The 20,499-nt window shown below is 37.1% G+C and overlaps 1 protein-coding gene and 1 pseudogene across 1 annotated transcript in view; both read right to left on the minus strand.

Annotated features, from left to right (window-relative positions):
* The window catches only part of CNGA1 (cyclic nucleotide gated channel subunit alpha 1), a 31,298-nt gene extending 22,806 nt beyond the window's left edge, over window positions 1–8,492 (minus strand). The window contains exon 1 of the mRNA XM_027599894.2: window positions 8,304–8,492. The gene's annotated coding sequence lies outside the window, so the exon portion shown is untranslated. The remainder of the gene's footprint in view (window positions 1–8,303) is intronic.
* Window positions 8,493–16,109: 7,617 nt separating this feature from the next.
* Window positions 16,110–17,465, minus strand: LOC113925210 (annotated as a pseudogene).
* Window positions 17,466–20,499: the final 3,034 nt, after the last annotated feature.

The following is a 20,499-nucleotide window of genomic DNA, read 5'->3' on the forward strand; positions in this document are numbered from 1 at the left end:
ATCTGACTCCTGTAATCTCATTTCACTACCATCACTGCTGTGTTGTGATCTATAATAGGCTGTATTATGTCACCCAAGCAGGGAACTACTTCTGGATAAAATTGAAAACTGAACTGAGAAATTCATTTCGCAAGGCTGATGTAGTACACAGACTTTAAAGCATCATCTTTAAACAAGGATAGTTACGGGGCGCCTAGGTGGCTCAGTCGGTTAAGTGTCTGCCTTAGCTCAGGTCATGATCCCAGGGTCCTGGGATCGAGCACCATATCAGGCTCCCTGCTCAATGGGGAGCCTGCTTCTCCCTCTCCCACTGCCTGCCACTCCCCCTTGCTTGTGCTCTCTCTCCCTCTGTCAAATAAATAAATAAATAAATAAATAAATAAATAAATAAATAAATAAATAAATAAATAAAATCTTTAAAAAATAATAAAAATAAACAAGGATAGTTACATGTTATGCAGATCAGAGAACCCACACCACTTAATTATTCACAGATGGCCAAAGATGATTCAGCATGTATAAGGATTCCTGTATGTTGGTGCTTTCTAGAGTGGAATTCTGTGTGAATGTTCCAAAAGATTATTATAAATGATATATTTGTTTTTTGTATGTTATTTGTTATACTGACTCTAATAATAAAATATGTACCTTTAAAAATAAATGATGCTCTCTTCTCCATCAGGGCAAAGCTTTTCTAAAGAAGGTGCTCTAATCTGCTGATGCAAACTAGTAAAATTCAGACTTCGTAGAAAAGTGCAGAACTATATGCACTAAGCCGTAAACAACAGTTACCTCCGGAGTACTCTATTGTTCTCTGTATTGTTCGAATTTTATATAATGAACATGTATTAATTTTATGATAAAAGGATAAATTTTTATTTTTTTCTCAAAAGGACATTACTTAACAACTTGTAGAAATGTTCATGATACAGTGTTAAGCAGAAGAAGCAGATTGTTAAGCAATATTTATAGTATCATCTAATTTTTTTTAAAATTGTGTATATGTGCATAGAGAGGATAAACGCCTTAATGTTAAACATGTTAAATTTTTAGTGGAAACATCATTAATATTTTTACTTTCTTCTTTGTGTTGTTCTGTATTTTCTCCTAGTTTATTTTTTTTTATATTTTATTTATTATTTATTTAAGAGAGAGAGAAGGAGAGAGCACACAGTGGGGGTGAAGGGGCAGAGGGAGAGGGAGAAGCAGGCTCCCCATTGAGCAGGGAGCCCGATGTGGTGCTGGATCCCAGGACCCTGAGATGATGATCTGAGCCAGAGCCAGATGTTTAACCAACTGAGCCACGCAGGCGCCCCTGATTTATTTTTTTTAATGGGAAAAAAATGGTAGTGTTTTTAAATGGAATTTTTTCAATAACAAAAATAATTGGCATCAGCACTTTTCCTTTAAAATAATGTTTTCCGGGGCCCCTGGGTGGTTCAGTCATTAAGCGTCTGCCTTCGGCTCAGATCATGGTCCCAGGGTCCTGGGATCGAGCCCCGCATCGGGCTCCCTGCTCAGCGGGAAGCCTGCTTCTCCCTCTCCCACTCCCCCTGCTTGTGTTCCCTCTCTCGCTGTGTCTCTCTCTGTCAAATAAATAAAATCTTAAAAATATAAATAAATAAAATAAAATAATGTTTTCCAGGGGGCTTATGTGGCTCAGTCGGTTAAGTGTCTGCCTTCGGCTCAGGTCATGATCCCAGAGTCCTGGAATCTAGCCCCGCATGGGGCTCCCCGCTCAGCCAGGAATCTGCTTCTCCCTCTGCCCTTCCCCCCTGCTCATGATCTCTCACACACACACTCTCTGTCTCAAATAAATAAAATCATTAATTAAAAAATAAATAAATAAAATAAAATAATGTTTTCCAGGGGCGCCTGGGTGGCTCAGTTGGTTAAGCCGCCAACTCTTGATTTTGGCTCAGGTCATCATCCCAAGCTCATAAGATCAAGCCCTTCATCGGGCTCCACACCCAGCAGGGAATCTGCTTGAGATTCTCTCTCCTTCTCCCTCTCCCCCTCTCCATGCTTTGTGTGCTCTGTCTCTAAAATAAATAAACACATCTTTTAAAAATAAAGAAAGAAGGGGCACCTGGGTGGCTCAGTCATTAAGCATCTGCCTTCAGCTCAGGTCATGATCCCAGAGTCCTGGGATCCAGCCCCACATCACGCTCCCTGCTCCACGGGAAGCCTGCTTCTCCCTCTCCCACTCTCCCTGCTTGGTGTTCCCTCTCTCGCTGTCTCTCTCTCTGTCAAATAAATAAATAAAATCTTTAAAAAAAGAAAAAGAGAGAGAGAAAGAAAGAAAAGAAAAGAAAAGAAAAGAAAAGAAAATGTTTTCCAGTCCTTGCCCAATCTCACTGTTCAGTTGCAGAGCTAAGGTTGTGTCTCCATATTCAACGATGCTCCCAGAGTTGTGTAACCACGCAGAACAGGCTTTGCGGGCTACACCACCGAGAGGCAGCTAGTGCCTGCCAACAGCCACCTCCTGCTTGGCAAAGACATGGGTTCCACCCCATCTCTTCACCAAACTGCCAGGGAGATCTCGGCAGAGATCTGTCTGAGCTTCGTTCCCTCCGCTGGGGCGGGGTGATGATAGCGCCCGCCCTGTCCATTGTAATGATCCTCCATGGAGAGCTAGTGAAAACAACGTATCAATATATATAAAGCAATAAAAATAATAAAATATATATAAAGCAATATTGAAAGGTTATACAAATGCAAGTTGACGATATTATTATTTAACCCCCAAGCTCACAGAGGCAAACGTCAACTTTCTCGTGGAGACAACAAGAGTTAAATGATGAAAATAATCTTTCTTTAACCCCTCCCCCCTTGAACTATCACTTTGAGAGATCAAATGGGTCAGAACAACTATTTGATAATTATCTTTATAGGATTAAAAGCAAGCCGTAACTCCCATGAAAATGAAGACAGAGCTGACACAACACTGTTGCTGTATCTGCCCTTAGCATGCACAGGGACCTGCCAGGCTCGCTAAGTCACCTGCTAACAACTCATGAGAAAAACACACTCTTTTCTCAGGGAGAAACAATTTCACCAAGGAGGGCATAATTGCCGTACTCATTATCACCACCTTCACAATCCACAGACAATTCACAAAGTAGCCAACATAAAATAAAATCTCGATTGATCAAAAGCCAAGAACAAAACCATTAAATAACCAAATATATCTTCCAATACTTCTTTTTTAGCCAAAACATTTTACAAGAAAACAGTGATATAACAGAGTGGTTTAATGCCAGAAAATGTAAGCATGTAAGAGCAAAAAATTCTGTTTTGTTCACTAATACATTCCCGTTTACTAGAAAAGTTTTTCAGATAAATGTAAAGACTTGATTTTAACTATAAAATCATATATATTATGATGTTGGGGCATTGCAAGACCCTTGATCATTGAAAAAGTTTTCTTTAAAATCAATACATTCAGAGCACCTGGGTGGCACAGTTGGTTAAGCATCCACCTCTTGATTTCAGCTCAGATCATGATCTCAGGGTCGTGAGATCGAGCCCTGCATCCGGCTTGGGATTCTCTCTCCCTCTCCCTCTGCTCCTTGTCTTTCTCTCTTTCTCTCTCTCTCTATAAATAGATTAGATAGATAGATAGATAGATAGATAGATAGATAGATAGATAGATAGATAGATAGATGATAGATAGATAAATGATAAATACATAAAATTGGTGTGTTTACTGATCAAGGGTAGGAACAAAGACTTTCTGCTATCGTTGGAGGTTTTAATGTGTTATCTTTCCACTTTCTCCTTTGAACCAGAAACTATTCAGAATTCTAAAAACCGACCCCCCAAAATTAATAAATTCTGGTTAACCAAAGATTTCCTTGCCTCTTATGTTAGGATATCTCACCCCAATATCTGTTTCAGTGGAATTCCTCAGGAAATGCATATTGATGAGAGGTGTTTGTGGAAAGTCTTAGAGTTCCATCTTCCACAAAATCTATTGTAATTTCACCATCCATGAGATATATATATATATACTGACTATATTTTAAATCATTCCTTTGGCCCTAAGCACTTATTTTATTGTCTATACATCTATGTTTGCATGTGTATGTCCCACTTCCTGGAGGTTCTCTAAGCTTCTGAAGGAGAGAGAACTTCTTTTTCTCTGTATATGCCCTGGGACAACACAAATACAAACTTTTTATGGAAATCATAAAAGTGAGTAAACATATAAAAAGGCAAATAAATACTTAGAGTCCAGCACTTCAGGTCCCCTGGATTCTAATTACATGGAGATTTTGTCAGTCACAATGAGTATTTGAAATTTAGGATAATTTTTTTCCCTCTTTTCTTACAAATTTATACCTTACACCTAAAAGGAACACATTAAGAGTACTGATATTTTTACTTGCAAACAATTTGCAGATAACAATCTAATCTGCACTTACCATTTTTGCTTCTCAACATTTGTTGAGCTCAAGCTGTGTAAACAGAAACACCGTGTAGCTTGTTGAGGTGTGAAGGCAGGATGGATTGTTGATTAAGACAGGCTTCCAGCCTGAGAGAAGTTAGTAAAGAGAACCCTGTAAGTAGTAAAAATCTCATAGGACAATTTTGTGTGTGCATAGGCCAACTCTGTACAGTTGGGAGATTCACAAAAAGCTTTCCAAAGCAGGGGATATGTAACTGGATCTTGAAGGATGAGTAGGAGTTTGCCAGGCAGCAGAGGAAATGAGCATTCTTGGCAAAGGAAACACATGTGATAAAGGTAAAGAAAGAAGGAAAAAACAAATATTTCTAATGGCTGGAATTAGAAGGCCTGGGTGCCTGATGCTCCCCTCAGCACTCACGTAATATGGAGCACTTAGCATCAGTGCACTGACCCATTCTTTTATTATGATCCATTTACAGCAGTGTCTTTCCCACCAGACTTGAGAGCAGGCACCAATGAGCACTGATTTTTTTATGTCTACAGAACTTTACATAATGTCTAGCACATAATAATGCGAAAAATTGTTTTACTTTTGTTACTTATTTTATTGCATAAACACTAGGTCTACACCACACGTAGTGGTAATAAACATCTACACTCCATCATCATTTTAATGACTAATTTAAGTAGTTATTTCTATGACAGTACAATGTGTACATTTATTATTCCCATTTGCCTTCGGAATAATTTTATCATGTTCCCTAGAACATAACGTGTTTTAAAAAGAGATTTCATTAGATGTATGAATTTTGGGAGACTCATATGCTTAATATATTAAAACTTTTAAAATCATATGACAAGAGACATCTCATTTATTGAGGCTTTTAAAAATCTAGTTTGTATACCTGTAATTTTCTTTAAATAAGCTATACACATTTCTTATTAATACACTCTATGCATTAAACTTTTTATTTGTAAATAAGATCTATGTTTATTGTATTGACTAGTTATTACTGGTTTATAGGAAAACTATTAATTTATATATTTATTTTGTAGCCTATTATCTTACTGAACTTTTTATTAGTTTTCCATTGAAGGGGCACCGGGGTGGCTCAGCTGGTTAGGCGACTGCCTTTGGCTCAGGTCATGATCCTGGAGTCCCAGGATCGAGTCCTGCATCAGGCTCCCTGCTCAGCAGGGAGTCTGCTTCTCCCTCTGACCCTCCCCCCCTCATGTGCACTCTCTCTCATTCTCTCTCTCTCAAATAAATAAAATCTTTTAAAAAAAATAATCCTTTGAGGTTTTTTTGAGTGGACAATCATATTATCCACAGGTAATATTAATTTTATCTCTGCAAACTGTATTCTTTACTTCTGTTTCCTGTGTGACTGTGTTGAGTAGAAATCATAGAACAATGTTAGATAATATATCAGCACCCTTTGTCTGTTTCAGTCTCTAGAATTTCTCCTATTTTTGCCCATTGATTTCAGATAAATTGTCTTTATTATGTTAAAGGTTTTTATTACTAATTTCCTATTTTATCAAAAATAGATGTTGAAATTTATCAATTACCTTCTCATCAACTAAAGCCATATGAATTAAAGCTAAATTGATTTGTTCTTCGGAACATTTGTACGTTTAAGGACCATTAGGTATAATTATAATCACTTGTCCCACATAGAGTCTCCAGAGAAGGTAGGCTGTGTACTTTTTTGACTACATTAGCATAGTTCATAGCATAGCTCTAAATCTTCACACAGAGGTTGTCTGCTGAAGGGGAGGTACATTATATTTCTTCTTTAAGGGGATGTAATACCAGCTGTGGGAAGTTTGGTTAGCACCACAGCCAAAACTTAAAATATGGCAGCCCAGTTCCCATGTACTCTTACCCAAGGTGAAAGGTTCTGGCATTATATGGATTTATTCCTTTGACCTATTGATGGGGACACAATAGGACAGTGCCTGGAACACAATAGGTACTAAATAATATTTGTTGAATAAATTAATAAGTAAAAAATATTTAAGTTACAAGTGGCATTTTTTGGAAGTAGTTCTTGGACCCTTCTTTCAATTTTGCCTGTAATTTTTCATCAATTTAATTTTTACTTCTAACACTAAATTTTGACATTATTTTTGTAGAGAATAATCTATTTTATCCAGACTTTTTACACATATTGACTTCACAGCCCCCCAAAAAATTACGTCCCTGAAAAAGAGAAAGATCTGTAATCGCTGTTTTGCTATCTTCACTTAAAGACGTATTTGACGATTCTTCCCCGCCAACACTACCTCTGCTTTTTTTTTTTTTTTTCATTACTAAGGGGTAGGGTCTTAATTTTAAGCTTTACTTATTATTTCTAACTTTGACTGTGGGCAGAGAATGTAGCCTGTATACTTTTTTTGCCTTACTGAGATTATTTTGTGATCAGGGTTTATAAACATTCCAAGTGTAGAGAAAAGAGGGTGTATCCTCTATGGTATAGAAAGTATAATCGATAACTATTAGGTCTTGTATTTACAGTTACTCTGATACCCCACCTCACCCTATCCTGTCTGCCTGCTTGATCTAACAAGACTTGAGTGAAAGAGGTGTATGGAAAGAATGCTAAGCAAAGGAATGAATGTAATTGAACAAATTAAGGGGTATATAAACCAAAAGATCAAAATGTAAAAAGCCAATTATAAGACGTGTTTATTGATAGGAACATTTTAAAAACTTAGTTTAACAATGTCTAACTTTCTATTATAGAATGAAATGACAAGTATTTATAATCCTGTAATCTTGGCACTATAAAAAATGATAAAGAGTAGGTTATTTTTAAGATTTTATTTATTTATTTGAAAGAGAGAGGGTACAATTGTGGTGAGGAGCAGAGGGGAAGCATACTCCCCACTGAGCAGGGAGCCTGATGCGGGGCTAGATCCTAGGACTCTGGGATCATGACCCTAGCAGAAGGCAGATGCTTAACCGACCGAGCCACCCAGGTACCCCTAAGGATTAGGTTTTAAATTTATAAAAATTTATAAAAATTTCACAGTAATGAAAAGTCTAATTAAAATATACATGCCTGTCATGGAGAATTAAAAGAAGGTAAGGTGATTTCAGTTCTGGCTCTGTCACACATCAGTAGTATTTTGCCTTTAGGAACCCACTTAATCTCTTTAGACCACTTATTTATCTCTAAAAGGGGGATATGCATGTTGCTATGATAATGGTTATAAAATACCCACCACTTAAGAAGTTCTCGATGGGTTCATATTTTCAGGAGTTAATTTTTTATTAAGATTTATATGAATTTGGGCACCTGGGTGGCTCAGTTGTTAAGCGTCTGCCTTCAGCTCAGGTCATGGTCCCAGGGTCCTGGGATCCAGCCCCGCATCGGGCTCCCTGGTCCGCGGGAGGTCTGCTTCTCCCTCTCCCACTCCCTCTGCTTGTGTTCCCTCTCTCGCTGTGTCTCTCGCTGTCAAATGAATAAATAAAATCTTTAAAAGAAAGACTTATATGAATGTAATGGTATTCAATCTTCAAACATTTTAAAGAGAAAGAAAACCCAGTATATGGTACTTCCTTTGCAGAAAGACACATCTGCCAAAGTTACTATTTCTGAATTCTAAAAATGAACTTGAAATTTGCAAAAAGGAGGTAATATTTACTGTGTTGTGATATTCAGATTAGTAGAATCATATTACCAGGTCTTTATTTATTATTATTTTTAACTAAAAATGTATTTTAGTAAAATATTCACTTATCTGTGAAAAATACAAGCAATCATCGGGTGTAAATAGAAAACATGTAAGATAGAAAACAAAGCAAATGCTGTTACTTTAATAAATCAAAACAGAGTTATAAGCCTATGTGAAAATACAACAGTAATTATGACTGGTTTCTTACCTTTGGTTGCTTAAGCAATATCTCTGTGTCTTCTAGAAATGGAAGTCAGTGGTATATCCAAAATAAACAGGGATATAGTGTAAATCTTGACATTGTCAAAATCCAGGTCCTAATTTTTTTAAATAATAAATATGCTGATCTTGTTCCTTTCTGTAAACATGTGCAAACGGCTAGTTTTCCTAATCATTCCCAAGGAAAGAAACAGTTCTGTGGCATTGTCAAAGGAGGATTTTCATGGGTCGGTATTGGATTTGCGGATTTATATATGGATGAAAATAACAGCAACCAAATCACCATTATCCTTAGCTTGACCCGGAGCTTATTAATATGCATGAGAGTTAGGGATAAAAGGGGGTTGCTCAGAATTACACCTCTTAACAAATCTGAAAGTGAAGTTAGCCAAGGGTAATACTGCCTAATGGATTTTATTAAAGTTACACTATCCATTCACCCAAGGTTATAATCTTGAAAGAACTGTTTAGGTTTTTACAATGTATGATTAAATTTCTAAATACAGTGCCATCATATTAAAAACTATTAAAATATAAATAGAGTGAATTATTTATTCATTGATCTGTTTATTTTGTATTTTGTGAAAGAATTGCATGTGTGAAACATATCTGGTCAAGAGATAAAACAGCATGAGTCTGAGCTTGCCTGAAAGAATAGTTCATACTTTAGTTGTGCAAAAAACATTAAGATATGCCAGTTAGCATCTAAGTGTTATTCTAATGACTCAAAAATAAATTTCCCTAAAACTTTTTAGTGCAACATTTGACAATTTACATAGTCTCAAAACTTCAGCTTGTGACTGAAAATTCATGAACAGCATGAAATAAATACTGTCTCCATTTAGCAAAACTGCTTTCATTTCAATATATCAGCTCCAAAAATACATCCTTTTCTCTCCAATACTTGAACTATTTGTCCTGCTGACTAATTAGCCGTTGAACAACCCAGTAACGTTTACTGTTTCAGTTGAATGGCCTCAGCACCCAGTGGGCTCCAAGGTTCTCGAAAGGGGAGATACCCCACGGTGCCTGACAGAGAAAATTAGCAGAGTACTGAGTACTCTCTCCTCTTCTTTTGGAAGGTTGGCTTTTGGGCTCTAGAATTTTAAAAGTAATATTTAATTTCTAATTATAAAAGAAAACATGTTTCATGAAATGTGGATATTACAGAAAAGAAGAAAATAAAACTGAAACGTGTTTACCTTACTCATATTCTTATCATAATCAATATTAACATTTTGGTTTATACTCTCATATATATAGTTTTTACATAAAATCATTCTGGTTTTATTTAATAATATATTATCATTTTTATATTGCTAAATATGTACCTAAAGTGTCCTTTTGAAGACTGCATCAGATTCTATCATATGCCATTATTGCATAATTTATGGAGTGATTTCCATTTCATTGAACATTTTCCCTCTGATCTCAATTTTTCAAAAGGAATGTTCTTATTTTTGAATCATTATGTATATCTGTGATTACTTACTATTTTCTTAGGAATTAGATTACTAGATTAAAGTGTAGTACCATTTTTATTACTTCAAATTTGTATTAGCAGTATAATTTCCGGAAAATCTGGTTACCTGTTTGACTATATAACGTTAAGTAAATGACTGTCATTTGTAATTTGTTGACTTCCTTCAATTTTTTCAATCAGTATGTTACCAAATATACTATTTTAACTTACTTTTTGTAACTTAGTTAAACACATAGTCTTTAAACTGCTAGAATGGGTGTTTTTGATAAATCCACTCTGTAACAAACTTCCTCCAAACTAACCAATGTAGTCACGTAGGTCACAATTTAGTTTTAGGCTAAAATGTTATTGTGTCAGTCTCTTTAAGCAGAGTTACATAATCTACTTAGGAAAATAAGCCCCTTGCTTTGCATAACATGGAGGTATCTTAAACCCAACTCTATGAAATTAACTGAAAACATTTCAAAAAGCACAGAATGGTAGTAAATGTTAAAATCCCCCATATAAAGGATAGTAAATAGTGAAGAGACACACAAAGAGAACTTCTCAAGACAGAAAGGAATTTAACCTTTCTCTGAGCTATATGAATGTGTGAAATCCTAACAGTCCTGTGAGGTAGATACTGTACCTACTTAATTCTACAAGGAGGAAATAAATGTTTGGAGGTGAAGTAATTTTCCCAGGGACACAATGGCTAGTATTGTATCAGAGTTAGCTGGGATTTACACCCAGATGGGCTTCCCAGAGTTAGCAAATGAAAATACAGTGTAAGTATATCCCAAATATTGCATGAGATGAACTTACACTAAAAAATTATTTGATGTTCATTGGAATTTCAAATTTAACTGGGTGATCTGTATTTTTTTCTCTGGCAACCCTGCACCAAGTCCTATCTGACTCCAGAGCACCACACTGCCCTAGGATCTGGAAGGTAAAAGCATGAAAAATCAGATCAGGTCATCCATTTCAGAAAGGTGTCTCTAACAGCAACAGCAGAAGCATTGTAAATGGGAAAACACCACTGTTTGCACGAGTCTGTAAACCCCTTAGCATATTACCTGCACAGAAGTCCTCAAAAATGATAGTTTTTAACTATTACTTTTTGCATTTTTAGTATGCTCTTCACATCTAAGAAATTTTCTCCTTGAAATATTTTAACTGATAGATCCAATTTGGATCTATCAGTCAGGAAAGTACTCAGACCCTCTGTGGACCTTTTTAATATTCTTGGGAGTAAGGGTTTTCCGAAAATTGCTACTTGTTGTCTAATACGGAAGACTCTTTTGTTCTTAAATCTAGTCTTCACTTTGCCCCTGCCTCTCTTATGCCAATTATCACCACCCACTTCTGTGGGGAGGTGATTTCTGTGACACCATGCTAGATTTAAATGCAGAGGTTTCCAAGTCACAGGCCTGAGTTTGAATCTCAGCTCCATTGTTCACTGGCTTGCGATTTGGAACATGGTAAGTGAAGCTTCTGGGCCTTGGTTTCAGTTTTCATAGAACGGACATGATAATACCTTGCAGATTTGTTATGAGGATTAAAATGAGCTATCGTAATGTGAAGAATTTATTTTACAGTTCCCGAAGCATAGTAACCACTTGATAACTGGCTGGAAGACAAATAGCAGAATTAAGCTTTATTTTATAATAATTAGTTTGCTGTCATAAATTCCCTGGTTTCTTTTAAAAGTTGAAAAACATTTTTCTGGTTAGGAAATATACTAGGTTTAATTAGAGCGATCTTTTTCTAGTCCTCTTTTTTTTTTTATGTTATGTTAGTCACCATACAATACATCTTTAGTTCTTGATGTAGTGATCCACGATCCATTGTTTGCGTATAACACCCAGTGCTCCATGCAGCACATGCCCTCCTTAATACCCATCACCGGGCTAACCCATGCCCCCACCCCCTCCCCTCTAAAATCTTCAGTTTGTTTCTCAGAGTCCATAGTCTCTCATGGTTCATCTCTCCCTCTGATTCCCGCCCCCCCATTTTTCCCTTCCTTCTCCTAATGTCCTCCCTGCTATTCCTTATGTTCCACAAATAAGTGAAACCATATAATTGTCTTTCTCTGCTTGACTTATTTCACTTAGTATAATCCCCTCCAGTTCCACCCATGTCGATGCAAATGGTGGGTATTCATCCTTTCTGACGGCTGAGTAATATTCCATTGTAGATATGGACCACACCTTCTTTATCCATTCGTCTGTTGAAGGGCATCTCGGCTCTTTCCACAGTTTGGCTATTGTGGACATTGCTGCTATGAACATTGGGGTGCATGGCCCCTCCTTTTGACTACATCTGTATCTTTGGGGTAAATACCCAGTAGTGCAATTGCTGGGTCGTAGGGTAGCTCTCTTTTTAACTCTTTGAGGAACCTCCATATTGTTTTCCAAAGTGGCTGTACCAGCTTGCATTCCCTAGTCCTATCTCTTATGTGAAAGATAAAACTAAAACAAATACAACTAAAAATAAAACAAGATGACAAGATTGGGAATTTGTTCCCATATATAGCCATGGAATATTCATTTTCTCATGGATTGTTTCTTATTTGAAACTTTCTAAAATGATTTAATGAATTAAATATTTGGAGCAATAATTCTAATAAAAATTTCTTCCTCCTGCCAACTTAACTTCCAGTGGACATCATGAAACTTCATAGAACTTGTGATTATAAAATAGCTCTTGCCCCAGTGAACCTCAATGCGAGGTCATCGCGCGCAATGGTCCAGAAAGAATTCTTGAGACACTTACTGGGCAACTTACTAAGTTCATTGTAGTACAGGGACAGGTCCCTCGGGCAAAAAGAGCTGCACATTTTGCCGTGTGAGGCTGGTGGTTATTGACTTAGTAATCAAAGGGAAGGGGGCATGCAGGGAGTATCAGATTACAAAAGTTTCTTTGAATTTCCACTCCTAAAACTACTTTTGCAAGATTCCTGTGCTGCTTATCATTCAGTTCAATATTAACTATTGGTGAGATATACAGGCAGTGGTGAGACCCTTAAGGAATGTAGCAAACAGCACATATTTGATCCTCATCCAAACTATGCAGGCTTTAGGTCAGCCTTTCGGGCTAAGGGTAAATATTTTCCTGCTTCTGTCTCTCATCAAATCGCTCAATCAGTCTCTCTCTCTCTCTCTCTCTCTCTCTTTCTCTCTCTCCATCTCTTCCCCCCCCACACACACACTCTCTCTCTCTCTCTCTCTCTCACATAAAATTCTTTACTTCTTTGGAAGGACTCATTTGTTTTATCTCAAATACACCTTTCTATACCAACTCTCATACTCTTTCTTGTACCTTTCCCCTCCCGAACCATAATTAAGGATGGACTGAGTATTACCAATTCTTGGGATAATGCTCACTAGCTGTGTAGTCTAGAAAAAATGACTTAATCTTTCTGAGCTTCAATTTCTTTATCTGTAAAATGAAAATGTAACGTCTACCTGATTAGGTTTTTTTTTTTTGTCTTGTTTTGTTTTTTAAATAGTTTATTTATTTATTTGACAGAGAGACATAGCGAGAGCAGGAACACAAGCAGGGGGAGTGGGAGAGGGAGAAGCAGACTCCCTGCAGAGCAGGGAGCCCGATGGGGGACTCCATCCCAGGACCCTGGGATCATGACCTGAGCTGAAGGCAGACGCTTAACGACTGAGCCACCCAGGCGCCCTACCTCATTAGGTTTTTATGAAGATAAATGGAGCAAGGTTATAGTGTATCACACACTTTTGGTATACACAGTAAATGTGCTCTCACTCTCCTTCCCTTTCCTCTGAGCTCCTGGACTGCATCTAAACGGGACCTCTGCAGCACAAGGCTGAGGCCTCACCTGTCCTCCATATGTTGTCATGGGACTTCTGGTAGCCAGGTATGTGCAGCTATTAAATAGCTAACTTATGTAAAGCTGTAGAACCATTATTTATATCTTGTTTCTAAATAATTTATTATATAATTCTAGTAAAGTAGTAAAGTATGATCAAATGAAATAATTCATTTGTTTTTTTAATGAAAATCTGTATTTTATGTGTAGAACACTTAACAATGTGAAATACTAATCCTTCATAAAGGCAGAGAATTCGTTCACGTGTTTATTTGTTCATTCAACATGTAATTCCTAAGCACCACACTGTGCTAGGCACTGTTTGAAGGTCTGGGAGCACACACAAGCCTTTTCCTTAGAGACAGTAACCAGGAGGGAGACAGGCCAAAGAAGAGATGTTTACAATACAAGGTGATCAAGAGCTGAGGAACCCTAAGATTTGGGGAGAAAAAGGAGCTAGACTAGAAGACTGCCAGGGGAAAATTATCTCTGCTGAAATTGAAGGTAAGTAGGAATGTTGTTTTCACACATAAAACCTACTAGGACATTTTTCTGATTTACTGAAGCTTAAAAGGGTAAGAGTGTGTTTTATTTTGTTTTGTTTTGTTTTCCTCCCCAAAATGTGATCAGCTTGACCTAGTCCATCTATCAATGGATTTCTTTTCCGGGGACCTGCAGTAACCTTGACTGATGGAAAGAACACAGCCACATTGGATTATCTGTTTAGTAGGCTACTTTTAGTCTGGTTCCGGGTCTTGCTTTGTCAGCGCCCTCTAATCTTTATAATCCTATTTAAACTGCCTCTAGCTATAAATGCTCATTTGCATGACATTGACTCCTGTATTTTCATTTCAAAAATCATGTGATTCCAGGGATTCTGGCTCTTGACCCTAAATTATTAAATATTTGATAGTCTATCTTCCAACCCACCAAGACTTTTAGGCAGAGTGGTCAGTGATGTCTCCTCAACATTTATAACCATAATAATTAAATGTCATGTAATTAACTGTTTAATGTTTGTCTTCTCTGTAAGAAATGTAAACTCCATGGAGCCAGGGCCTGTGTCTGTGTTGTTCATTACTGTATCTTTACTGTCTACTGTCATTCTATAGTAACCGAAATTACAAGACCCCCTCATAAATTATTATGCAATTTAAAATAAACAAAATGTTTATTATTATGTCTGAATTTAACTGGCCTCAAAAACTTATAGAATTTTGATTAATCCTCTTATATATAAGGAGAAGTTGAGTAATAGAATTTTAGCACCTGATAATAGTTGCTTAGAATATTGGAAATAATAGACTTCGGAGTCAGACTAATGTAGACTTGCATCCTTGGTCTTGGGCAAATTATTTAACTTCTCTAAGCCTCTGTTTTTTTCATCAGTATAATGGGAGGGCTTCTTTGTATCAGGTTATGGTAATTAGAGATAATCTACATTAAAACTCTTCCCACAGTGTCTGGCACAAATCAGGGCCTTGTTATATAACTATTAAGATTATTATTATTTTACTGAGAAATGGTTCCTGAGGCCCACTATTAGTAATTTGCTGTTAGAGTATCGAATTTCTAGGTAAACAACATAATTAGATATAGAAAGGCTCAAAAGGATTCAGAGTAGGAATGAATCTGTCATGGAGAAGTGTGTGGTTGTACCAGAGGATTTTAAGTCTTTTAGGTAAAGATGAAATTTCAAATTTTGTAAATTTGTACCTTCAATATGCTAGGATTTTTGCAGAATCTACAGTGAAAATATGGTTGCCTATTGCCCTTCCCAAAACTGGCTTTGGATTCAGCTTTCAAATCTTCTGTATGATAACTAAATTTTTTTTAAATTTGGTCACTGTGCCACTTCTCCCACAGGCCCACCCCTAACATTAGCAGGACTGAGGCGAGGGAACAAACAGACGCCTATATACCACATGCCTAAATATTTAAAATCAAGCTAATGAAGTATTAAATAAAATGTGTTTTGTCTTCACCTCGAAAAACATACCTTTGTAACAACAACAAAAAAATCAAATCTGTAGAACAGATTGTTTTAATGTGATTGAAACTTGGCAAAATGTCAAAGACAACTGGATTTAATTATTGTACATGTCTGGGTGGGTCTACTGATGGGCCAGGGATGTTCATATAAGTAATAAAATAAAGATATACATAAATGGTAAATTGTTATATATTACATACAATTTATTTTTCTGCCTTTTCAGAAAAATTACTAAATGCCTTATAATAGTCAAAATTTTACATTATCTGTGTTCTGTTGATAGTAGGGCCAGGTTTGATAATACTTTTTTTTTCTTTCTTTCTTAAAGCCTTTGCTTTAAGACATGATGGAAAAATCTTACAGGTACACATGGAAAAGTAAGACGTGATCACAGTTAAAAGTGAAGCAATCTAACTAGAAAGTTTTAATGCCTGTTGGCTAATGTGGAAGCTAAAATTCTGAGTGTGACATGTTGCAGGGCTGAAAGGAAGAGTAATTAGTCTTCTTCTCCTACTTCTTCACCTTCTCTTTCAACAGAATCCACACCAACCTCCTTATAATCCTTCTCAAGGGCAGCCATGTCCTCACGGGCCTCAGAAAACTCTCCTTCCCCCATGCTTTCCCCCACATACCAGTGAACAAAGGCACGCTTGGCATACCTCAGGTCAAACTTGTGGTCCAGGTGAGCCCAGGCCTCAGCAATGGCGTGGTGTTACTCAGCACGCTCAGAGCTCGCTCTACTTTGGCCACGTCTCCACCAGGTACCACAGTGGGAGGCTGGTGATTAATGCCCACTCTGAAGCCCATGGGGCAGCAGTCCACAAACTGGATGGTACTCTTGGTCTTGATGGTGGCAGTGGCAGCATTGACATCTTTGGGAACCACATCGCTACAGTACAACAGGCAGCAAGCCATGTATTTACTACAGAGAGGGTCACATTTCCCCATCTGGTTGGCTGGCTCAAAGCTTGTGTTGGTGGTCTCTGCTACAGTCAGCTGTTCATGGTAGGCTTCCTCAGCAGAGATGGCGAGAGTATATGTGGCCAGAGGGAAGTGGATGCAGGGAAAGGGCACCAGTTTGGTATAGAATGCTGTCAGATCAACATGCGGGGCTCCATCAAATCTGAGGGAAGCCGTGATGGAAGAAATATCTGGCTAATAAGGTGGTTAAGGTTAGTGTAGGGTGGGCATTCAACATCAAGCTTTCTATGACAGATGTCATAGATGGCCTCATTGTCTACCATGAAGGCACAATCAGAGTGTTGCAGGGTGGTATGGGTAGTAACGATGGAGTTGTAGGGCTCAACTACAGCTGTGCAAATCTGGGGGAGCTGGGTAAATGGACAGCTCCAGCTTGGACTTCTTGCCATAATTAACAGAGAGATGTTCTATCAGCAGGGAGGTGAACCCGGAACGAGTTCCCCCTCCAAAACTGTATAAAACCAAGAAGCCTTGAAGACCCATGCCCTGGTCAGCCAATTTCTGAATTTGGTCCAAGACAAGGTCAGTGATCTCCTTGCCAATGGTGTAGTGCCCTCAGACATAGTTATCAGCAGCATCTTCCTTGCCTGGGATGAGCTGCTCAGGGTGGAAGAGGTGGCAGTCAGTGCCAGTGTGAAGTTCATCAATGACTGTGGGTTCCAGGTCTACAAACACTGAAGGTGTTGAAGGTGTGCTTGCCAGGACCCATCTCACTGAACAAGGTGTTGAAGGAGTCATCTCCTCCTCCAGTGGTCTTATCACTTGGCATCTGGCCATTAGGCTGGAAGTATTCCAGGCAATAGAGTTCCCAACAGGCACTGCCAATCTGGAAACCAGCCTGGCCAACATGGATGGAGATACATTCATGCATGGTAGCTACGGGATAGCAAGTGCAAGTGACAGGAACAGACATTAGTCCCAGTTACGATCCCTGACAAGCTAAGAGTCGAGGTAAGTAATGCACTCAAATTAGATCATTCTTCTTGAGTCATCATCGAGTTTACATCATTTTGTTAGTTTCTATGTGGGCAATCTTTGTACTGTTTATCAATACAACTCATAAAATGATACTTAAATTCAGAAATAAATCATAAACTTTACATATCATGTTCCAACATTGCATTTGGCTCCTATAAGTCACCTATACTATGGACTTAGCTTTTGCTCATGATGATGTAGCTTGATTCCAAACTGGACAAAAGATATGAAACAACTGTCTTCAAAATACTAGACAACAGCACAGGAGTGTGATACTTGAGAGAAGGGGAGAAAAAGAGTTGAACCCTGCCCAAAAGCAATTTCTGAACTGTGACATAAGAACAGGGAAATAAGGCAGAGCCCAATGGTCTGGCTTAGTTGAGGAGTCTGAAATATGATCTTGGAGACCAAAGTGGCTTGAATTGCAGAACAGGGTTGCAGTGAGGAGGAAGCTGTGCAGAGAAAGCTCCAGAAATCTGCAAAGGGGTCTTCTCAAGTCTTAGGTGGAATAAAATAAAATAAGATGCATCTTTATGTCATTTACAAGAAATGGCTTTTTAAAAAAGATTGTATTAAAAAAATAAAAAATAAAAAAGGTTTTATTTATTTATTAGAGAGAGTGCGTGAGTTGGAGGGAAAGGGAGAAAGAATCTGAAGCAGACTCTGTGCTGAGTGGAGAGCCCAACTTGGGGCTTAATATCCCCACGACAAGATCATGACCTGAGCCAAAACCCAGTCCACTGCTCAACCGATGGAGCCACCCAGGAGCCCCATTTACAAGAAATGTTTTAAATATAGAGGTAAAGGGATAGAAAAATGTAGAACATGAAAACTCAAGTACTAAAACAGTTGGCTTAGCTATATTAGTATCAAAGTAAATTCAGATAAAAAAGTATTACTAGAAATAAACAAGAACATTTAATAATGATTGAAGTGTCAATTCATTAAGAAAACATAACAATCCGGGCGCCCGGGTGGCTCAGTTGGTTAAGCGACTGCCTTCGGCTCAGGTCATGATCCTGGAGTCCCGGGATCAAGTTCCGCATCGGGCTCCCTGCTCACCAGGGAGTCTGCTTCTCCCTCTGACCCTCTCCCCTCTCATGCTCTCTCTCTCTATCTCATTCTCTCTCTCAAATAAATAAATAAATAAATCTTTAAGAAAAAAAAAGAAGACATAACAATCCTACTTGTACGTGCACCTAATGACAAATCTTCAAAAATTCAGGAAACAAAAACTGGCATCACTAAATTTATAGACAAACTCACAATTGCATGTGATTTTAACACTTTATTCTCAGTAATTGATATAGCAAATGCAAAAATCAGCAATAAACTAGATTTTGAGCAACCAATTTAACCTAATTGACATTTACACTATACCCAACAACTGCAGAATTTATATTCTTTTAAATTTTACTTGGAACATTCATCAAGATAGGCGATATGCTGGGCCAGAAGCCAAATCTCAATAAATTTCAGAGGATTGTAAGTATAAAGAATATATTTTGTGTTCAAAACAGAATTAAATCAGAAATCAATAATAGAAGGATATCTGGAAAATCTCCAAATATGTGGAAATCAAGCAACATACTCCTAAATAGCCCATGGTCAAAGAAGAAATCACTAGGAAAGTTTTAAAATATTTTTAACTAAATGATAAAAAAGCAACACATCAAAATTTGTTGTATGCAGCTAAAACAGTATTTGAAGGCAAATTAGTTTTAAATGCTTGGGTTAGAAGGAATAAAGGTTTAAAATCAATGATCTATGTCTCCACCTTAGAAATTAGAAGAACAGTAAATTAAAGTCAGTATAGAAGGAAAGAATTAAAAATTAAATAATAAATATACATATTAAATACAGTAGGAATATATAATAATAATAGCAGAAGCTAATGAAATTTTAAAAATTAGTAAAGAAAATAAATAAGGGTAAGAGTTGGTTCTTGGAATAATTAATAAAGTTAAAAACCTCCTAGGGGTACCTGGCTGGCTCAGTAGGTGGAGCATGAGACTCTTGATCTCAGGGTTATAAATTCGAGCCTCACATTGGGTACATAGATTACTTAAAAATAAAATCTTTAAAGAAAATAAAATATGAAATAAAATATAAATAAAATAAATAAAATAAAATAAATAAAATAAAATAAATAAAATAAAATAAAATAAAATATGAAACCTCCTAGATAGACTAATTGAGAAAAAAATAAGGGATCACAAATTCTCAACTGTTGACTTGGCACAGTCCACCAGTGGGCCAGTTGGAGATTTTTTGATGCTCTTCTTTTGGTTACATAAACACCATGCTTTTGGGGGGAATAAAAATCCCCAAAATTAATGTCACTCAAGACAGTCTATGGTGCTATAACAGGGTAATACCCAAAATCATCCAGAAATAGGCAATGAAGGAAAATATAAAGCTCTGCTTAGGCAACATTGAAACTGAGAAAATAAGGATCCTAAATAAGTTCAAATATTTTTTAATGAGTGTTTTTCTCCTTATTTTCAGAACTGAAAAACAGGAATTACAGCAAAGTGCCTCCTACCTAAAACAGTCCTTAATATGAAACTGGAATCCAATTTTTATAAGAAATTATCTGGGTGGTACATTTTTAGTGGGTTTCTTTTTTCAAAAAAATAACCAATTAGCAAATAGGTTAAGAGCTTACACTCTGAAGCCAGACTTCATTAGTTAGCATCCCAGTTCCCCCACTTGCCAGCTATGTGTCCATAAACAAGTTACTTGGTTTCTATGTGCCTTTCTTTCCTCATCTGTAAAGCAGGGGTTAATAATATTATTGCCAATCCATTATGAATGATTTAAAAAGCAAATATTTATAAGTGCTTAGAATAGCGCTTGCTCACATAAATGCTATATAGGTGTTAAATAATTAATAAATAAATACTACTTTGGATCACATTTACAAT

This window comes from Zalophus californianus, chromosome 2 (assembly GCF_009762305.2).
Source record: "Zalophus californianus isolate mZalCal1 chromosome 2, mZalCal1.pri.v2, whole genome shotgun sequence".
Lineage (NCBI taxonomy): Eukaryota > Metazoa > Chordata > Mammalia > Carnivora > Otariidae > Zalophus > Zalophus californianus.